Source organism: Nesoenas mayeri (assembly GCF_963082525.1).
Source record: "Nesoenas mayeri genome assembly, chromosome: 3".
Classification (NCBI taxonomy): Eukaryota; Metazoa; Chordata; class Aves; order Columbiformes; family Columbidae; genus Nesoenas; species Nesoenas mayeri.
Window position 1 is genome coordinate 31,572,143 of NC_137544.1, and position 9,865 is coordinate 31,582,007.

Here is a 9,865-nt window from a genome sequence, read left to right on the forward strand (position 1 = left end):
ATCTCTTTGCTTCTTTTTTTCTCAATTTTTTTGCTCTAGGCAAGGCTGCAGGGTGACCAGTGAATCCAGTTTGCTCTGGCCATGCAAGGAATTGAGGTGACAAGGCTGTGCAAAAGGACAAGGACTTAAGTCAATGTGCAGTCACTCAATTTAAGGTCTGTTTTGATCCTGGGGGTTGGTTTAAAATGAATTATTGTGGTTTAATTAAAAGAAACTACTCTGGATGGTTTTTCATTGTCACTGATGGGTTAACAAAAAGGAATTTAAATTTCATATGTGAATCATTTGAGAGTATCACTTGTTTTTATGGAATATCTGTCTTGCTCTCAGAGGTATTATCAAAACAGGAAGTGGATGTTAGATTAAATAGTTTAGAATAATTTTTTTTTTTTTGCATGGACAGCTGGACACTAAATAGTAAACTTAAGCTGAAATTTTAATATTAGTCTAATAATGTTACAATTCAAAAAAACAAGCATCACTTGATAGAACTGGAAAAGAATCATAGAATGTCCTGAGTTGGAAGGGACCCACAAGGATTGTTGAGTCCAGCTCCTATCCCTGCACAGGACAACTCCACAGTTCACACCATGTGTCGGAGGGCATTGTCCAGTCTCTTCTTGAACACTGTCACGCTTGGGGCTGTGACATCTCCCTGGGGAGCCCGTTCCAGTGCTACACAACCCTCTGGGTGAAGAACCTTTTCCTAATGTCCAACCTAAACCTCCCCTGGCACATCTTCCTGCCATTCCCTTGGGTTCTGTCATTGATCACCACAGAGATCAGCATCTAATCATCTGTTTCTACATCAGTTTTCTGCCTTAAGCGCTCTTTGACATTGTGGTCAAATCATTTTGTGCTCCTTTAATAATGCTGTTTAGCTTTTCAAAACGTGCTGCAAAGTATTATTTTTAATTTTATAACTTATGTAGATTTTTAAAAAATCAACATATTGAATTGCGTATCAGGCATCTGTCCTAAAGCTGTGTAAACTGTTAGGATAACTTTTAAATAATTACTGTAGAAAGCTATTGATTTCATTCTTGCTAATTTTCTTAAGAGATCTTTGCATATTATAATTACCAGAGAGGCAGATTTTAAAAATACATAGAATAAATCAGTTATTTTGCATGTGCAGCCTCACGGAGCTTTGCTTTCCTGCTTGTAGGCTGAATGTACTATACCTGAAAGAGCTGGGAATGTGTTACCAGAGGTGAGTAAGGACTAGAGAGCTGAAACAGGGAAGTAAGCAATCTCGCCATGTGTGTGTGTAAGAATAGCCTGATATTGTAAGGTCTACTCTGCATCTGGGATGACTAATATCCAACTATAATTGTGCCTTCTATTTTCCTGCAGAACCTGTATAATTAAGGGCAGGCCCTCCTTTCTAGAGAAAGAATTCCCCTAGAATCTCCTTGAAAGTTTAATTCTAGGAACGAGCAAATTAAAATATACTGTAAAAGTAACTCTTTTAATGCATATATGTAATAAGTTTTTTTTTTCTTTTTAGAGTTAATGCTAATGTAGCAACTTGTCTGTTATCCATGAACTATTTTAAAATCTTCAAAACATGATGTGGAACAGAAAGCAGTGTTCTGTATATTATTACTTGGATTGTAGGAGCATGCAGGATCAAGGCTAAGGCTGCTTGAGCAAGTGTCATAAGCATGCAGAAACACCATACTAATTCAAAAACTCTGCAAACTTGGATCTTATGTTAGGCAGAACTCTCATATGGAGATCACTGCGGCATCAGATAATGCTTTGCAAAAACTTACGCGTGTTGAGTAACTTTGTTTACATGCACAATTTGATTAAGCCTGTAAACCCCTTCTTACTATATTCTTACTGCAAAGAGTATGCTCCCATTTAGATAAGCTGGAAAAAACCCAGTTCCTCTGAGAGTTTAATTTCTTAATGTAAATTGCACTATTTCTTAAACTTACTTTCCAGTAAGATTAGCAGCGAATTGTGCAGCAGCAAGACAGAAAACGGTAGATGCAGTATTCACTAAAATACAAATGTGATCGACTCGAATTCATTAATGAGTCGTATGTTGAATAGTTTAGCTGGAAATATGTTCTTGGTGGAGGGCCTAGAATCACCAACGGCAATGATGTTTTCTCCGCTTCTGCCCAGAAGTGAGGTTAATTTGGAGATGGATTCATTTTCCTGTTTAGAGCAGATTCTAGCCCCAGAACTCAGATGTCCTTCACCTAGCAGATTGTCCCAAACGAGATGGTAACAGCATCTTACTGTTCCCCGTATTTATGTATTTCACACACAGTGGGATGCTCCTATCAGAGCGACAGAAGTAGGCACCTCTCTGAGAAACCTGTGTGCTGGGGGAGGAGGTAGAACAGTATATGATGCGTGTCTGGTCATGGGAAATCTCAGTTCAGATTCTAGTTTTGAATTGAGTGCAGGGTGGGTTTGACCAGTTTTCAAAGCTGAAGTTTAAAAATGGTCCTGGTGGTTAATTTCTCTGTGTCACATGTATTTAATGAGAATTTATCAGTATTTATCAGCCTTGTGCTCTGCTGAAGGTGAGTGTCATAAGCACAAGGCAAGAACATCACGGATGACTGGCAGAAACTAAAATTAGAACCTCTTGTTTTTCTTTTCTGTCTGTTGTTATAAGAGCCCTGAAACCACGTTGCATTTTTGTCACTGCACGCATGAAAAAACATGTTAATCTATCACCCTTGTGCTTTTGAAGTCCCTCCCACAGCCTGTAAAGTCTATAAATCCCAGCCTGCTCCCCTCTAAGCACTTTAACTTCAAAGAAGGGAGATCAAGTTCAATTTTTTGAGATTATTCTCAATTCTCTGTTTATTCCAAGCTTTACATTCCCTCTGTAAAACTCTTTCAGACGTTCTTGTTTTGGCTAATCTGCATAGTACCTCTTTGCAGCATGTTGGAGGACCTGTCTGTCTGACACAAGCTTACAGCTTCCCAGCAAGTGCAGGAGGCTTCTGGATGGATCTGTTTAGAGAAGATGGCACCCTCAGAGTTGGCAAGAGCCATACTTTCTTTGTTCAACTCCACACACCTAGCCAAAAACACATGCAAAGTCCAGAGCTATCACAACAATTGCAGGCACTCCCCAAGATTTAGCGAGTATTTCTCTTACATGCTGTTTACATGTATTTTATCTTTAAATTTTGATTACATTAGCAAAATGCAGTTCTCTTTGTTTTTAATGATATACAATTAGCATGCTATAGGCTATAATTAACATAGAGATTTTAGGTTAGGCCGTGTTTTGGGTAAAACCATAATTACTTTTAAAAATACATCAGAACACATTTACTTAAATATTGCTTGAGATAAGGCCTCAAACTTACAAATACTCCAGGAATTTTCAGGGAAATTTATAATACACCTTAGCAGTAACTAAGGATCAGTTCTAAGTATTTTGTCATGTGTGTAATCTTACTGAGGGTGATAAAAGTTTCCATGGTAAAGATTTTAGGCAACATTGTCAATATATAGAACACCGTGGGGAGAAAAGTTATCACAAAATAGTTCAAAATAATTCCTAGAGGATTTTCTTGTCTCCCAGTTGGAGCTGAATGAAAATTAGTAAATGACAAATGAAAATCTATTGAAGTTCTTTCATCCTCTGCAACTTCTTGTCACTCAAATGTGTGGATGTGTAGTGACCCTAAATGCAGTATATGACAGAAGGCAGGAGATAAAAGCACATCAGCATGGCAGAAACATACCAAAGCTACATTTGATACTTGAAATACTCTTCAGACCTGAGAGATGAAATAGGAATAAAATGAAACTAAGTTGGGGCATAGTCATGGAATTAAAATAATTCATTTTTAGGAACTTAGGGACTTCACCAAGTTGCCAGGCATTGGAGAGAAACAGAGCTCCTGTATCAGATCAAAGATTCCCTCTCATGATTTGAAATGGGGTTCAAATAGTGAAAACTTAGTAAATGCAGCTCCAGGGGGTCATCATCACTGCCTGCAGTTGACCCTGTGGAGGTGGTCTAATTTTGCAGAAAGGTGGGCAGGGAAATATTAAGCTTTAGAAGTTTTCTGGGCATAAGTGCATTACATTGCAGGTATGCATATATATAGTAGTTACTGTGGTACCGGGGGGATTGTAATGACTGTGTGTGGCCATTAGAAAAGAAAATAAAGGCATGATGGTTTTGCTTAGTTCAAATGTTTGGTGTATTTGTTAAAATTATTTTTGTGTGTAATGAAGTACAAAGATGTGATGTAACAGTAACAGAACCATAGAAGTTGAAGTGATCAAGTTAGTTTGATCAAAATGTTTTTTTGCAGTAAAAGTATATCCTAATGTAGTCATTAACATTAAGAAATGCTTAGAAAAAATGTGTGCAATGTACATAAAACAAGATTCAAAAGGCATATTTAGAAAGGGGGTTATTCAGAGTTTTTCATCAATCTGTTTCTTAAGAAAGTTCAATTTTTTTTTCCATATGTCTTTGCTGCTTTTGAGCAAACATCTGTTTTTTGTATTTTAATAATAAGGAACTGCATTTCTCCCTCTTCATTTCCACCTAAGTATAAACTAATATGCTATCTGTAATATTGTAATAATAATTGATCAAAAATGAACCTGGAAAAACTTAGAGGTAAGACGTCATTATGGCTGTAGTTTTTAATGTGACGAATAACTACAAAGGAAACATCAGGAACTAAGGGGTTTTTTTTGAAAACTTGACCTTTATTTTTCTTCCATCCCTCACTCAGAACCCCAATTCTAGTGAAGTAACTAAAGAGCATATTGTTGCATAGCAACCTCAAAGTCTGATTTAAGGTTGTTTTTTTTAAGATGTTGGCCAAATTATTTATAAAATGCAAGAATACTGCTCAAAGTAGGCCATGAAGAGCATGCTAACAGAAAATTCCCCAGTATAAATGGAAGAAGTCGGTCATGAGGCTGGTGGCAGGGAAAAAAAATCAAATGGGGAAAAGCGAAAAGGTATATTTTAAAATGAGAATGCTAAATGAATAGGTAATTGGTGTCTGCCTCATAGGCATCCGTTCATTATATAAATATATTATTACAGAGAGAACTGATGTCAGATTGCTCAAAGATGATGCTGTAAATGCAGTGTAACAGGTGATGAGTTTTGTGGGAGATCTTGGAGTAAGCCATTTAAGGATTTTGGAAACAAAAGGCACTTCTGTATTGATTGCAATACAAATGGAGAAGCAGTGGATTTAGTTGAAAGCGGGAGCAGTATGGTGAATTTCTCCTCAGTCATAGGAGCAGCAGCAGTGATATTCACTCCCCACTGCAGCACAGAAAGTGATCACTTCATGAGAGCTTGGAGAAGAATTCAAGACCAGAGGTACAGGGAATTCTGTAGTGTCACTTGTGCTAATCATACGTGGTGAATATTGTTTCTTTTGGTACCATTATCTAGTAAGCTTCCTGAAGTTGCTGAAAGCAAAAGACTTCGTTTGCCTTCTAGTAAGCAAAATTACAGCTTACACGTGCACACTGGACTGCTAGATGCCTGCAAAACTTGATGTCTTCCTAAAGATATGATCGTGTTGCTGGTGCTACCAAATTTCTAAACTCACAGTAAAACCCAGGATAAGTGTTATTCTAAAGTTACAGAAGGGGGCAATTCTTCAGCTGATATTTAAGGAAAGATAAATGAATGGGAGTGGGTTCACAGTATATTTTACTGAAGAGACTAAAGCTATTGCAGTACTAACAACACATGAGCAAACGAATGAACACATGTAATTAGGACTGGTTTAAGATGAGTGTTGAGCGTAGCAAAGAGCATTGCTAAGGATCAAAATGTTGGTACCGTTATGCTTTTTTCAGCACTGAAATATGTGTTAAGAAATGAGGACAACACAAACATGACACTTTGTAGTAAATCTTTTTTTTCTGGATTGTCATGGTATTGTAAACTGCAAATCAATTATTTCCTGAACCACAAATTCTCCTTCTTCTTTACTTTGTACACTTGCAAACAGTCTCTGATATTCTAAGTCCTTATTTTAATACTGTTTCATCATACAGTCTCCGTTTAAAATGTCATTAAAATGTCTGAAGTAAATCATCATTTAATCTGTTAAGGGCATTCATATGTTGGAGTTATGTTGATGGTTTTGCTTGGCATTGCAGGAAAGAATGATTTATTTATTCATCCAAATGTCCGCACATCTAATAAACACCTGGCATGTATGTTCATGAAAAGAGCAAAACATTGGAGATTATCAGATGATATCTTTTCAAGGGCAAGGTTACAACATGAAACCAAAACCTGAGTTCTGCGTGTCGAATCGGTCCAGAGAAGGGCTGGACCTATCGGTCCAGAATAGGCTTTGTGGCCAGTGTGCTGTGGCAAGGCCAACCCAAACAGCTCTGATTTTGAAGCTTGGAAAGTTTCTAGTCTTACAGGTGTGGAGAGGAGACTTGTACCAAGCACGGTCTTCAAGATGCCATGGGTAAAATGTGATCTGTGATTTTGTAACTAAACTTCTTGTTTGGTAACGCAGTGGGGTCTCCTGCTGTAATCAGGAAGACATCGGCAATTCCAAGACAACTGTTGTCCTTACCCTTTTCTTTCTTGCATCTTTTTCATCTTTCTCTGACCTCTGCTCCCCCTCTGAGTTTCCTTTTTTGTACAGTGGGCTTCCTGGAAAAACTGCAGATTTAGTATTTCAAGTTGATGGGCAATTCAAGAACGTACGATAGTACCAGTTTTCATCATATTTGGTGAGCTATTTTTGCAGAGGAATTCCTTAGACAAACCCTAATGAAGACAGAATTTGAAGGAAAAGTAGTTAATATCTGGACATCAGTATCCCTAAAATTTTGGGGGTATGTAGTTAGATTTCTTATCTTTCTGCTGCTTTTGTTCCTTCTTTAGCTTTTGCATTTTTAAAGAAAATATTTCAATACCATTTATTTGTAATTCGTTGGTAGCTCAATTTTTTCCCCACTTTCAAAAAAAATGAAGATTTTTACAGTTAAAGGAGTGTGGATGAATGATGCGTATAGCCAGTAAAAATGCTTCAAAGCAGATTGAAAGGAGGACGCTAGGCTTTCTGAAATGCTCTCTGATGGAATATGAGATATGGGAGTATCGAACGTGTTTTAACAATGAAAACCTTGGGTTTTTTTCCCCCCTGTGTAAAAATAGATCACTGTGCAGTGACCCCAGAGGGAGAGAAAGAATGAAAAAGATGCGTGTTTCTCTAAAACTCCTGACTACATTGTTACAATCTGTGTCAAAGGATGACAAATCTGAATTGCACAGCTTCCTGTGTTCTTTGAATTAGAGCTTGGTACCTGCTACCCTATTTTGACCCTTTCAAAATTTTGTAATTTAATTAGTAGACTTATTTTTCCCTATCCAGCCCATTTCGAAAGGGAAAAAGGAATAGACATATACCTCTGTGATAAGGCTTCATTCTTTTCTGAATCTAATCGCATATTTTGAATGCAATTTGTATGAAAACATTCCTGTCTGAATTTAAATCAGAAGGATATAAAAACAATAAGCAGTATTAACTAACAGAGATTAAAGACTACCTGGACTGGCTAGAAAAAATTGACTCCCCAGTCACTAATTTATAGGCTTGGTGCTTGCCAGGGCATTTGCCCAGCTGCACCTGCCTTATCAACATGTTCAAATGTGAATTAGTTAGCAGAAAATGTTGGCAGAGGAATACGGACTTTTTCACCTCAAGGTCAGAAACAAGGCAGGTTGATACTGATTTAATGCTGTTATAGTCTGGTAGTTCTGCATGAACGTGTCTCTATATTGCCATCAGTTGACATGTATCTACATTTGAAGAAACGCTCTTTTCTAAGTAACGTTATTTTTACACTAAGGAGCAGGCACCTTCCTTAGTTGGCTCAAAGTTGGGTGTCCTGGTTGAGCTGGTTGTCCAGGCTTCCTCTGTAAGCCATGGGGAGAGGGATTTTCAGAATGATTCATTCTGTTCTAAGATACATGTCTAAAATAGATGAGATGACTCACCCTCTGGAAGTACCTGCCACTTTACTGACGACAGAGGGAGACCTAGATGACTAACTTACCCTAGATAGCTAAATTCTGGATGGGTAAGTAATGTGTGAGAGAGCTTAGCACCAATGTCTTTTTCAATGAAACGAGGCTCAAGTATGTAGTCCTCATGAAAAAGTCTGTAAGAGCATTAGTCTTGCAGTAGATGCTGAAAAAGAGGTGGACCTGCATTTCTGTCCAGCTGTATATTTCATAAATATATTGATTTTATTTTTTGCTAAATTAATCTATAAGGAAAAAAAGATGTTTCTTCACTTTAAAAATCCCACTGGAAAGGGATAAGTGTCATTTACATTACAAAGAAGTATGAAGCAACAAACATGATATTTATTCTGCACTAATTTCCATTACTGAAATTGCTTTTAATTGAAATTGCTTTGTACCAGTGGAACTGGATGTAAAATCCATTACACTTGGTGTTTGTATACTAAAAGGTCTTTAGCAGGCATCTGCTTAAGTACAACATGAACTTCGAAGAATGGCAAGGGAATGTACATGACACTAACTTCACTGTCCACTGATTACTGCTTCAGGTGCATTTTTTTTTGCAGAACTTAAAAAAATTAAGCTTTAAACTCATTAATATTTAATTCAAACCCATCACTTGGCCAATTTGAAAATTATGAAGTCTCAGTGAATATTCACAACATCTGATTTTAGTTACTGAACTCAGTTTCTAAGCAAGGAATCTGGGCACCTTCTGTAACCAGGGGAGAGGAGTTGGCACCTCCAGGGACCAGTGCAGAGCAGCAAAGGTGAGCAGGAGGTTTGGGCTCAGGTTCCCCTCCAGGGGGCTCACTCCACTGCCTGGCCTGGATCCTCTGAAATAACCTCTGGGCTATTTATCCCTCCGTATTTGCCGTGGAGGAAGCCTGGCCTGGTGCTGTAGGCTGTTAAAGTGGGCAGTGTGATTAGTACCCTTATTATTTCTGATCATAATTTTTAGGTCAGTAATACGTTGTCAACTCAGAGCGGAATATTTTTCTGAATATATTTAAAATATAGTTTGGAATGTCAGGCTTAGCTTGCATCAGAAGTAGCTGCTCCATGCTTAATGTATGTAGTATGTTCAACAGTGTTAATGTAGTAGTATGTATGTAATGTAATGTATGTAGTATGCTCGTTTTTACACTTTTTTTTTTTCTGGTAACGTAACTGACTGAGCACCCCTCACATGACCAGCGTGGTCAGCAAAATCCATTTGGTTTTCTCAGGAAGTTTGCCTTCATTTTGTGTGCTCTCTGGTTGAAACATAAACAATTCTAATTTCTTCTGTGTCTGCAAGGCCCTGAGTACCAAGCCGTTGGCTGGCAAGGACACCGCAAGGCCCTCTTCACTTCCCATTGCATTCAGAGTGTTAGAATGCAATGCTTGGGATCAAACAGACCAGTGAGTTTTATATCCTTCTGTTGGTCAACAGCTGCTTTACCCAAAGCACTACACCCGTACTATAGCTTTAAAAGTACAATAACCAATTATATATTGCTTTATGCAGATTGTACAGAGCTTAGAAATCCAGGGAGCTGAACCAGTTTGTTACAGTTTTGAAAATCATCAACAGAGCTTAGGAACATATTGACATGGTGGGTTGAGATCTGTGGATTTTCCTTTCCTTTAATGTGGAAGTCCATGTTTATAGGTAAAGCACAAAATCAGGGAAGGGTGAAGAGAAGTCACAGAACAATGACCAGCCTTGATCAATCTTCATTGCACACAGAAAGAAAACAGCATGATAGAGGATATTGCCTTCTTGCCTGGGGTGGGGAGGAGTTTCCAGACTTTCTGGAGGAAAAGGAGGCATGTTACAAAAGACAACAT